The sequence below is a fragment of the Epinephelus moara genome, chromosome 18, assembly GCF_006386435.1.
Source record: "Epinephelus moara isolate mb chromosome 18, YSFRI_EMoa_1.0, whole genome shotgun sequence".
NCBI lineage: Eukaryota > Metazoa > Chordata > Actinopteri > Perciformes > Serranidae > Epinephelus > Epinephelus moara.
Window position 1 is genome coordinate 33,579,706 of NC_065523.1, and position 12,616 is coordinate 33,592,321.

At 44.6% G+C, this 12,616-nt stretch overlaps 1 protein-coding gene and 1 long non-coding RNA gene across 2 annotated transcripts in view; both read right to left on the reverse strand.

Annotated features, from left to right (window-relative positions):
- Positions 1-2,213, reverse strand: part of atp5mf (ATP synthase membrane subunit f) — a 7,056-nt gene extending 4,843 nt beyond the window's left edge. The window contains exon 1 of the mRNA XM_050069759.1: positions 2,210-2,213. The gene's annotated coding sequence lies outside the window, so the exon portion shown is untranslated. The remainder of the gene's footprint in view (positions 1-2,209) is intronic.
- A 588-nt stretch (positions 2,214-2,801) lies between these two features.
- The window catches only part of LOC126405816 (uncharacterized), a 55,743-nt gene continuing 45,928 nt past the window's right edge, over positions 2,802-12,616 (reverse strand). The window contains exons 2-3 of the long non-coding RNA XR_007571610.1: positions 3,374-3,482; positions 2,802-2,924 (exon numbers count right to left, since the gene is read on the reverse strand). This is a non-coding gene — a long non-coding RNA (uncharacterized LOC126405816). The remainder of the gene's footprint in view (positions 2,925-3,373; positions 3,483-12,616) is intronic.

Genomic DNA, 12,616 nt, shown 5'->3' on the forward strand with positions numbered 1-12,616 from the left:
TGGCCTCCACAGTCACCAGATCTCAGTCCAATAGAGCACCTTTGGGATGTGCTGGAACGGGAGATTCTCATCATGGATGTGCAGCCGACAAATCTGCAGCAACTGTGTGATGTCATCATGTCAGTATGGACCTAAATCTCTGAGGAATGTTTCCAGCACCTTTTTGAATTAAGGGTTTAAGATCTATGTGTAGTAGGAAGAACTTTAGTCTCCAGTTGGAATCTCAGTAGTTAGGCTATAATCCATGCTGGACACTCAACAGAGGAATGTGTGTTAGGCTTACATGAACTGAATTAATTACTCAGTGGAAAATAATTCATCGTCACTCTTGTCAACATGGATTTGACTTATTTTCCTTATTTCAGGGTCCAATGTGCGCGATTTAGGGAGAATTAGGGGCATCTAGCAGCTAGGACTGCAGATTACAACTAGCGAGCTTAAACTAACTACAATTCCTTCAGTGTCCATTGTTCAGGAGGTTTTTAAGCCTAATTATTATTAATTTGTTGTTATAATTATTTGTTGAGGTCTCTTCCTCTCCAAAACAAAGGGACCAGGTGATTTAACCTAGTAAAAACACTGAATAAAGCAGTTTGACTTTACAAATCAGTGTTTCTTCTATACTGTTTGGCATCTTAGAGACAGGCTGCTCACCCAGCTGTGTGCTCACTTCTTTCTTTGATAACTTATTGTGTCCTCACAGTTTATCAGGAGGTTTTTACCAAGACCTAAATTTTCCACAGAGGTTTTAGTTTAGTTTATTTGCACTTACATGTATAGAAAATACAGGAAAAACAGAAATTAAAAGTGAAAACATTGTGCAGGAGAGGTTAGAAGTGAAAAACGGCTTATGAAGATACCTCCCCTACTAAATAACAACAATCACACATAAAAAGATAAAAGTGAAGATGGCATAACTGAACAAGAGATCCAGACTAAGAAGTATTACAAAATGATTAGCGATGTACAATTTACAAAAAAACAAACACAAACAAATTACAAATGAATTAATGCAGTGTTAAGAGTCGTTGCAAATTAGAGTCCTTTTCAGATGTTTTTTGAATAACAATAATGTAGATGATGATTGTGGAGAAGGTTGTTCCAAAGAGATGGTCCTCTGTATTTAAATGGATATTGATAAAGAGAAGTTTGACAACATTTAAAATCTTAAAACAGATCAACCAGGTGATTTCAACTGGTAAAAACACTGCATCCATCCATTTTCATCCGCTTATCTGAGGCCGGGTCAGGGGTCAAAAGGTCGAGTAAAGCACCCCAGACGTCCCTCTCCCCAGCAACTCTTTCCAGCTCCTCCTGGAGGACCCCAAGGCGTTCCCAGGCCAGATGAGATATGTAATCCCTCCAGCGTGTTCTGGGTCTGCCCCAGGGCCTCGTACCAGTTGGATGTCCCCGCAACACCTCTAACAGGAGGCATCCTGATCAGATGCCCGAGCCACTTCAACTGACCTTCAACTGGAGCAGCGGCTCTACTCCGAGCTCCCTCCAGATGCCCGAGCTCCTTACCCTAGCTCTAAAGCTGAGCCCAGCCACCCCACAGAGAAAACTCATTTTGGCCACTTGTACCCCCGATGTCATTCTTTCGGTCATTGCCCAGACCTTATGACCATAGCTGAAGGTTGGGATATAGATGGACCAGTGAATTGAAAGCTTCACCTTCTGGCTCAGGTCCACTCTTCACCATCACGATCCGGTGTAGTGCCTACATCACTGCAGAAGCCGCACCACACCGCAGATCCATCTCACGCTCCATTCTACCCTCACTCGTGAACTTGTGACCCCAAGATATTTGAACTCCCTCGCTTGAGACAGAAACTCTCTCTTAACCCGGAAGGGCAATCCACTGGTGTCCAGCAGAGAACCATGGCCTCAGATTTGAAGGTGCTAACTCTCATCCTGACCACTTCACACTCAGCTGCATGCTGGAGGTCACAGTGTGATGAAGCCAACAGAACCACATCATCTGCAAAAAGAGATGCAATTCTGAGGTCACCAAAGTGGACACCTTCCTTGACCCAGCTGCGCCTCGAGATCCTGTCCATGAAAATAACAAACAGGATCAGTGACAAGGGACAACCCTGGAGGAGGCCAACACCCACTGAGAACATGTTTGACTTTGCGCCAAATATGCGGACACAGCTCTCACTTTCATCATACAGGGTTTGGATGGCTTGTAACTGCAAGCGTGGTACCCCGTACTCCCACAGTACCCCCCACAAGACCCCCCGTGGGACGTGGTCATAAGCCTTCTCCAAGTCCACAAAGTACATGTGGACAGAATGGACAAACTCCCACGACCCCCCAGCAGCCTCGCAAAGGTAAAGAGCTGGTCCACTGTTCCACGGCCAGGACGGAATCCACATTGCTTCTCCTGAATCCGAGGTTCAACAATCGGTCGGAGCCTCCTTTCCAGCACCCTGGAATAAACTTTACCCAGGAGGCTGAGCAGTGTGATACCCTGATAAACCCTGACAAACACTGCAGTTTCATGTTAAAAAAAAAAGTGTTTTGTGACGCTGCTCGCTGTGGAGGGGTTTCTCATTACGATAGCCCTATCTGGAGCCAGTGTTTGGTTTGTCCACTTTGGGCTTCTGTAGAGACATGACTGTGCAACATGGTGATCTCTGTAGACGAGGACCTGTTCCATATGTAGATATCACGATCCGGTGTAGTGCTCATTCTAAGGTAACAAAAACACATCGATTCTTACTTTCAGGTTACTAAACACTAAAGAAATCATTCCCGGTATAAAGTGAGTCAGATCTCATGTACTCTGAAATACTGACCTGAAGGTTTAAGCACACTCATGTCTCCTGACACTCGACCAGAGGAATCACTTTTTTCAAGAGAAAGCAGCCGATCAATGAGCAGCACTACAGCCAGCAGCACTGGCACACATAATGTACCTGAAAATATAGAGAAGACCTTATTGTGTTTGTGTGTGTGAGCGGCAGAGGTGGTGCTGTGGTGGTTCAGGTCCCTTCTCAACACGCCCACCGATCAATACACCCCTCTCTATATCTATCTCATCTCTCTCTCTGTTCCTCACACACACATACACACACTGAGTGAATTAGGGTGTGTAGATGTGGTTTTGGCCTTCATCCAAGACTGAGCAGCAACCTCTTTCCTTTATTTGACTGATTTTGCTGCTTCGCTCTAATGACTTTCATTAGATGGAGGACTCATAAAGATGTCCAGCATCCACCCTGCTTTCCCTCTTCATCTTCTCTCTGCTGCTCTCTCTTCTCTCCCAGCACACACACGTATATACACAATATATTCATGTATCCACCTACCTGTTACGTAGGTGGATACATGACTAATTGTGTGTTGAACATGGATGAATCTTTACCAGGTTTTAGTCTTTGATGTTGATGATTCAGCTCTCTCCACTGGATGTTGACCCAGATGTCTCTTCTCTCCTCTTCTCTCCTCTTCTCTTCGGCTTTAAGTTGCACATGCTTTCAGATCATACACACAGCTAGTCAGACAGTCGACCAGACGACCACATGCATATAAACGCACTTCATACAGTAACCCCAGCAATACACTGTTTTATTTAATCTTATTTAATTGTACAGTTGCTCGTTCACTCAGCCCCTCCTTGCCCTGCTCTATCTCTGTTATCAGACCATTAATGAGACAAGAATTAGCTGCTAGTCACCCCACGGTCCCTCTGCCTCACTCCCCGCCAATGGGGACCGCTTCTCCAGAAGGAGAGCTGGCAGCAGCCCCGGAGGCTGACTTTAGGCAGCTGTAGCAGCTCAAATATGGCTTGCACGCATTCCTCAGTGCCGGGTGTCACAGCAGGCTGGTGGGTCTAACCTGTGTACCAGCAGCAACAGAAAGTTTGCCAATCTGGTCCACTGGAGCTGAGGTTTGCGCTGGCTGGATTTGAGTTGCTGCAGCTGCTACCCACCCTCCTCGAGAAGCTGAATTGGATGTATACAGGAGGGAGGAGCAGAAGGAGAAGCTGAGGAGTCAGGAGAAAGGTTCAATGCTTTTGCATTGCATTTAACAGTATTCAATTATGATAAAAATGTGAAAACACACTAGTTTAACTGCATTAGAAATACGTTTTTATAGTTTCACATAATAGGTCTATTTTTTCGTTGGTTTGTATTTCTTCAGTTGATAATTTCAACGCACACTTTGCACCTGAGTGGACGTGTGGGGAAGTCATGTTTAAAAATTCATGTTTAAAAAAAAACGACTTTCAATTTTTTCATGCCTAGAGAGGAATAAAAAATCTTGACTGAGGAAGTCATAATTCACACATTAAAGGGTTAATACAAAGATATTAGTGCAGCTTTAATGTTGTGGCAGACTGACCACAGAGACAGTGTCCCTGTACATCTCTGTACTAATTCAAATGTAGCTAATGAATCCAAAAAGTGGCCCATATAATCACAAGCTGCGTGAAACCACTTTTACAGTCCCTTACTCTCCTCTCCTCTCCTCTCCTCTCCTCTCCTCTCCTCTCCTCTCTCCCCATGAAGGTCACACTCAGTCACACACTTGGTTGAACCAACATCTTGCGCTCTCTCTGATTTACACACAGCTCGGGCCAGAAACTCTAATCCAATCTCATTCAGTGCCGTTCAGAAGCCAGCACACGCCCCCAGAGGTGGCACATTCCCAAATGCACTCATCGAACACCTACACACACACACACACAGATGCAAACATACAGAGATGTAAACACACCATGACAGACTGACACACTCGGCAGCCATGCAGATATTGACATAAGCACACAAATTTCATTTGGGTTGTAAAGGTTACCGACAACACCGTAACATAATCTAATTTAGAGAGTAAACCCGTACGCAGAAATGACCCTCTGGTCCAGGTTCACCTGCTTGTTCACTGGTTTTGTTTGTTTGTTATAGTTCTGCCCGGGGCCTCGCTGCACATCAGAGGAGTGTGTACCAGCTACACACACACACACACACACACACACACACACACAGAGTCAAAAGCACTAAGGGACGGACGATTTTATTCCACCTCAAGAGGCAGGTGCCCTCGAGGTCTGCCACAGAGACAGCTCTTTGAAGCTGATGGAGAGAGATAGAGGGAGAAAGAACGAGGGATGGAGGGAGGGCGGCGGGGGGAGGGAGTTTGTGCGGCGGTGAAGAATAGACAGACAGGGAGAGCAGACAGGGATGAAAGAGGATGAGGGCAGAAAAGAGATGAAGACTGTAAGTACAAAAGGGGAAGCTGGCAGCAGGAAGAGGATGATGGAGGGAGATGAAGGATAAAGGAGAGAAAAGAGGAGGGGACTGAGCCCATGTCTCTGCACACGGCTCTCTAATACACATGACCTTTAAACAGCCACTCAGCCAGTCACTCCCTGTTCATCCATCCTTCATGCTCCACATCTTTTCATTTCATTTTCTACACTTCCCATTGTTTTTTCCTTAAAACCACCACTTCTCAGCCCTCGCCAGCGATTTCTCATCTCCCCATCTGTAACTATCTCACTGTTTTCTCTCTCCCACATTGATTTCTTTCCTCTCTGTTCCTGTTCTTTTGCCCTCTGAGTCTCTCTTCTTCTTTTCCCCCCCTCTTAACTGGCTCCTTGTCATGACTGCCATCTCCTCCTTCTCCTCCTCTCAGTGACCTCTGTGTTTCCTTTTCCTCTTCTCTGTCTGGTCGAGAGCTCACAGGTGAAAAGACAAGCAAAAATGAGACAAACAGATTGAGAGGCGGGCAGGTAGGAGGGATGGGTTGTGGGTAATGGGGTTTATCAACCCTCCTATTACTACGATAATCTCATTAGAGATATGGAGATCACTGGGGGAGCTGCTAAAAGGAGCTCACTGGCCTGATGAGGGTCCCAGGGGAAACCTATGTGTGTGGTGAGTGTGTGTGAGAGAGAGAGACAGCCATAGATGAATAAAGAGACAGAGAAAGAGGATACTACATGTGCAGAAAGGCTCCACAGGGACCGTTTCATTGCTCACAGCGATAATAGCTTTAGCCACTAAATCAAAGTTTCCCATTCACATTCACATGCACACTTAAATGTAATGGGCACTAATGGCACATTGACTAATCGAAGCTACACTTCTGCTGAATACCAAACAGCACAGTGCTAAACAGACCTACAGTAGACTACACTTCTTTATTTTACTTTTTAATTTTACTCAAATTTTGTCAAGGAGCAAGTGTACAAACTATAACATTATAAGACTTGTCCATAAAAGGGGAAAAATAGCACTTTACTTAAATATTAAGAGGCACACAATGTCGACGTTAAATGATGTTATTGTGTCCATCATTCAGATTCATGCTCATTGTCCCCAATTCAGACATTTGTCCACAGTTTTTATCCATTTAAAGGAGCAGTATGTGAGATTTAGGGGGATTTAGGTTGCTTTCATACCTAGAGTCGTCTCCTGTGGTCTGAATCAGGGACTAATTTTGTTCCAAAGTTGTATAATTGCCTAGAGTTGGTTCATGTTCTCACGGCAGCATTTACAAGAGGACCAGATCAAATGCCTTGTGTGAGAAAGCTGCTCTTGATTGGTCAGAATTTCCATGTGGGAAAAATCCAGGAAGTAAAGCAAACGTTGAAGAAGAGTACACTTGCAAGATAAATGTGACACTTTCTAATGTCACAATGGAGGGACAACTACGCAGGTTGATTTTAGCGCTGCTCATCGTGGACTATATTGCTGTCATTGTTCATTTTAGTCAAACCATACAGTTTGAAAACGAGGCGCGGCTCCAACTAGAAAACAATGTTTTGATGCATTGGATGTGCTGAATGTGCATATTAAGGCAGTACAGGAGGAGGTGCACATTAATAATCCTCCAGGACTGTAACATGCTCATGTTTAACCCAAACAATGTGTCATGTGACTGCAGTTGCTTCACATCCAGGTCGGAACACCTTCTCACCACAAACCAACCGCACCAGAGTTCATTTGTAACCAGACTGAGACCACCTCTTCAAGAAGGTCTCGGACTGGTTGTTTTGGTGCGCACCCAAGTGTGATTGCTGTCTTCACACCTGCCCAAATGAACCGCACTTAGGGGGGAAAGGAACTTGAGTTTGATGGAACCAAACCAAACAGGGCAGGTGTGAAAGCACCCTTAGTGGCGTCTAGTGGTGAGGGTTGCAGATTGCAACTTGCTTAAACTTCTCCCGATACAAATTCATTTAGCGTTCATCATTCAAGAGGCTCTTAATGAGAGCCAAATTATCCAAAAAGGTCTCTTCTTCCACAAAACAAGCAGAATTGATTATTTAAACTGGTAAAAAACACGTTACAAATCACTGATTTGTCCACACTGTTCGCCACGTCGTAGACAGGCCGCTCGCCCCGCGCCTGCTATGTGTGCTCACAGTTTTTCTGATCCAGACGTTCAGGAGGTTTTTACCATGAGCCAAATTATCCACAGAGGTCCCTCCTCTCCAGAACAAACACAGTTGGTGATTTAAACCTGCGGTCCTACTTTTCAGCATCTCCTATTTTCTGTAACTAAGCAACCAACCGCTGAGTAGACAGTTTGCTTCCTGTTTTCATGGGCACATGCATGCCCAGTGTACGGAGATGTGATATGTGTTTTCAGGCCTATTAGTATGGACAGAGATTATTTCTGAAACAGTGCTAAAACACTATGAACGAAATTGTGGCCTAAAGTCCCTAGTAGAAGGATTGATAGATGACAGACAGACAGACAGACAGACAGACAGACAGACAGATAGATAGATAGATAGATAGACAGATAGACAGATAGATAGATAGATAAAGCGGCAGACGAAGGGGAGAAATCTTCTTTCACGGTTGAGATAATGCTATTCATAGTTCTTCCCTGTTTTGCTGTTTCCCTTTCAAATCTGATCCGCACTCTCTGGAGAGGTTTGTCTCTCTGCGTGTGTTGTCAGTGTGTTTTTGTTTGTGTGCGTTTGTGTGCTTTCTCTTTCAGTCACTTCAAGCTTTTAGAGCTTTGTTACGCACACTGTACCCTCACACACACACACACACACACACACACACACACACACACACATGTCCTTAACAAATCCCTGCTCCAAAACTCAACGCCGTGTAACCAAAGCTCAGAGACACTCAGAGAAGCAGAGTTCAATTACTCCTCTCTCGCTCTGTGTCTCTCATTATCATCGTCTCCATCTTGCAGCCGTTGTTTATTAAAGGTTGCCATGTAACAACCATCCCCTTTACCATTTCAATTACACAGCTCTGCTTGCGTGCGCATTTGTGTCCTCTGTGTGTGTGTGTGCGCTGTGAATTTATTTTTCTCTGTCCTCAGCCACAGTATTTCACAGTAAAGCAATAGGACCAATCTGTGTCTAATCTGCCGCAGAGGCTTAAGGCCAGGTCGACTTCACCTTCCCCTGCCATGCAGAGACAACACTGTCACCAGCTCATTTTGTCCTGCAGTGGTCAGTTAGGAGACAAGTAACACAGCTACAGAGTTTTACAGGGATTTGAGTTAAAAAAAGAGGATTCTACAGCCATGCTGGCAGCTCCGCGAGGATGTACTTAGACACAGCAGGGCTTTGTGCGAAATGCTCGTGTGACAACATGATCACAATGACAATGTTAACACTGCTGATGTTTGCTTGAATTTTGTAAGTCAAGAAAGTCGCAGTTTGTTGTAAAACTGTTAAAGTAAAACACCTCCTCCAAACATACAGTTAGCAGTGAAGTCTGGCTGATGGAGTGCAAAAAGTGTCCAGATACACCATGAGTGACAACAATATTCAGGAAGCAATCGAGCCCTGAGCAAGCCGAAGCAATGGCTTGCTGTTGCTCTAAAAACACGTTAGAGGTGCTTAATGCTTGAACAAAATAGAGCCAGGGTGAGTGGTTTTTCAAACAAGAGACACATCACTTAGCCTGTTCACTGATGCACAAGGCAAGTTAGGACATTTTTATTGGGGACAGCCAGTACATTTACATGCAGCTTGAGAAAATTGAATTATTGGCTTAGTCCAACTGAAACCAGGCTTTTTAAGTCCGACTGAAATTGACTCGACTAACACACCTAGATAATGCAATTGAAAATCAAACTATTGCTGCATGTATCCACTTAGTACGACTGGAGTCGGACTCGGCGTTCTGCGCATGCACCACTTTTTCTTTCGCTGGCTTTCACCCCGAAGAAGAAGGAGATGATGTAACAGCAGTGCAGTAACTCATGGGAAAACAAATCAACAAACACCATAGCGACTAAGAAGCAGAAGACGCACTTCTGGGCGGACGAGGAAACTACATTCATGCTCCGACAGTTAAAGGAGCTAAACATCTTCATTCGTCATTAGCTTCCTCTTTGGGTCAACCGGAACTAGTTCACTATATTAAAAAGGACGCAGCGCCGCCCATCGAGGTGGAGTCGGACGTACTTGGTCAGAAATTCGATTTTCTCCTCTGCATGTATACTCAGACAAGACAAGAAGTCCAACTTGACTGGTTAGCCGAGCTATGAGCTCAGCTTGACGACTGCACGCATGTAAACATACTGACTGAAACAATCTGACGTTCGTTTGCTGGCTTGCTCGCATTGTGTCCAGTTAGGCCGGGGGTGGTGGATGGCGTGTCCATTAGGCAAGACACCTGTAAAGCTGCAGACCACTGCTTGAAACCAACAACACCAGTCGTTTATCAGCAATCATTTGCAGCGTTTCCCAGCTGTGTTTGAGCTACCATACCTGGGTGTTTTTAAGGGACACATCACAACATTTCTCAGCAGCGTTTGAGCCATCAAAACCTGGGTGTATTTCACAGACCCGTCCCTGCTTTTTCAGCAGCTTTTGTGCCAAAACGTGGGAATGATCTTTTCCTAACTATAACCAAGTGCTTTTGTCCCTGAACCTAACTACACCACCACAGCATTGTTGAGAAGAGTAAAGTTTCAATGTACCTGCTACAATATAATGTACAAATGTACGTATCCATGGTTTGCAAAAACTCCAGGTATTGTGAGTGTTATCCACATAATTTAGAGACAGGATTTTGAAAATATTTCCCATCTAAAAAAGCACACAAACAGAACCTACACAGTGTCTTAATCTGATGGACTTACACATAAACTTGCATCTTGCTGCTCCTGGCCTTGAATAAAAATCTGCTACATCCAGCTCTTTATCTACTGGCTTGTGCAGTTCCGTTTTATAGGGACATATAACTGCATCATTGCAGTAACTATGAAGATTTATGTGAGGTTCAGGAAATAATAGGGCAAAGTGGAGGAGAAATGGAGGACAGTGTTTGGCCAAAGACGCTACAGGCAGTTTCTGCTCAGGGTGAGCATGAGTGGGTCAGATCGACTGAGACTCTTCATTGTGGAGGAGAGTAAAGAACATGTTCCAGAGACAAACTCCACTTCACGAGTCATCACACAAACAGGCATAATCTATGGTGTGGATGTCTGTACTGAGATCTAGGTCAACAACAAAAGATAGTGGCTTTTCTCTCACAGCAGGAGAAAAGGACAGTGGACACAGGCTTCTATATGCATGTGTGCTTTTTAAAACTAGACTGGAATGAACATCAGTGGCAAAGTATGTCACCACTGGCCATCTAATGGGAGCATTACTCTAAGAATGCTTTCAATTTACTGGTCCATCTACGTCCCAATCCTCTTCTATGGTCATGAACTCTGGGTAGTGACCAAAGGAATGAGATCACGGATACAAGCGGCCAAAATGAGTTTCCTCCGTGGAGTGTCTTGGCTCAGCCTTAGAGATAGGGTGAGAAGCTTGGACATCTGAAGGGAGCTCGGAGTAGAGCTGCTGCACCTTCATGTCAAAGGGGGTCAGTTGAGGTGGTTCGGGCGTCTGATCAGGATCCTCCTGGGCGCCTCCTGTTAGAGGTGTTCAAGGTACGTCCAGCTGGGTACAAACCCAGAACACCCTGAAGGGATTACATATCTCATCTGGCCTGGGAACGCCTTGGGGTCCCCCAGGAAGAGCTGGAAAGCATTGCTGAGGAGAGGGACGTCTGGAGTGCTTTGCTTGGCCTGCTGCCCCCAAGACCCAGTGGTTGAAAATGGATGGATGGATTTCTCCAAGATAAGCAAGGTAAGGAGAAGGGACACTGAAACAGACTAAAAATACTGAGTTTGTCAATGTGACCTTCCCTCTCTGGTAGACACAAGGAGGTGAAATAACCCTTTGACATGCTGATATCTAATGTTTTTGGCTAGCTACAGGCATTTTGTCAGCGTTTCAGCCCTTGGTTGCATATTGTGGCGCTGATAGTTTTCCCCTCTGGTGGGTGTGGTTTTCAGAGTATGACAGGTTGTGTTGTCTCTACATGACAATGTGTTTCAGTTGTACGTAACACAGATATGCTAGACATTGCTATGAGCTGTTGAGGGTCGTTAAAAGGCATCAGTATTTGATGCCGTGGGAGTGAGAATGGGCTGGGCTAGCTGTTTGCTCCTGTTTTAAGTTAACCAGCTGCTGCAGATACGAGAGTTGTATCGATCTTTTTATCTAACTCTCTGAAAGACAGTGAATGAGTGCATTTCACAGAATATTAAACTTTTGCTTTCAGAAATATTTAAGGTCAAGATTGGTTTAGGATCTGGGTATGGAATTAGTTGTAGCTGGAAGGGATCACTAGGTTAATATAAGAATACATGACCAGGACGTGTTGTTTAAATGCACCTGTATGTACGTACAGTATGTGTGTTTGTGTGTCACACAGAGAAAAAGACAGAGAGAGACGTTGTGCTGCGCCTGTGTCGTCATGTAATTCCAGCCCAGAACAGATCACAGCCAAACATAACAATGGTGTGGATTTACAGCAAGTGCTTTCCAAGTGCTCAAGGCGCTTTCCAGTTTTCACGGCTACTTAGAGCGCAAGCATGTGTGTGTGTACAAGAGAGTGTGCAAAGTCTGTTTGAGTGTGTTTGCATTTTTATGCCTGTCCTGGGAGAGAAAAAGATACAGAGATAATTTGAGGAGCAGTGAGAGATTATGTGCCAGTGTGTGTGACTCTGTGCAGCCTGCAGAAATAACCAGAACGTGTGTGTGTTTTGTGTGTGTGTGTGTGTGTGTGTGTGTGTGTGTGTGTGTGTGTGTCTGAACACACCGTCAAAGCTCACTCATTAACAGGATATATACAGTGTCTTTAATCTGTAAACAATTGATATATAACATATTGATTAATGAGCTTTTGATGTGCTGGTTAATGGATTTTGTCACCTTTGGACAGAGCCACACTGTTTTTACAATGGACCTTTCGCTAAGCCCCGCCCCTTTGTGATGGTCTGACAAGCTGTCGCAGTAAGCATGGAGCCCACACTGTAACTAACTGCACTCCCTGAATGAATATATGAATATTATCCTATTTTTGGACAAATGAAACAGTGATTCCAGAGAGAAGCAGACAGAGGGGTCTACAGCCTGTGTTTGAAGGATATATCCAGGATGTCAAACTGACTCAGCAGCAACAACAGGTTAAAAAGACAAAGATAGTTAGAAGCTAAAGCCGAACTATAGGCTACAGATCACAGTGTAAAAGTGAACCACCACATCACTGCTGATCGCCACACAAGACAATGAATATAAAGGGAAACTTTGCTGATATTGAACCAGCTGTGTGGCATC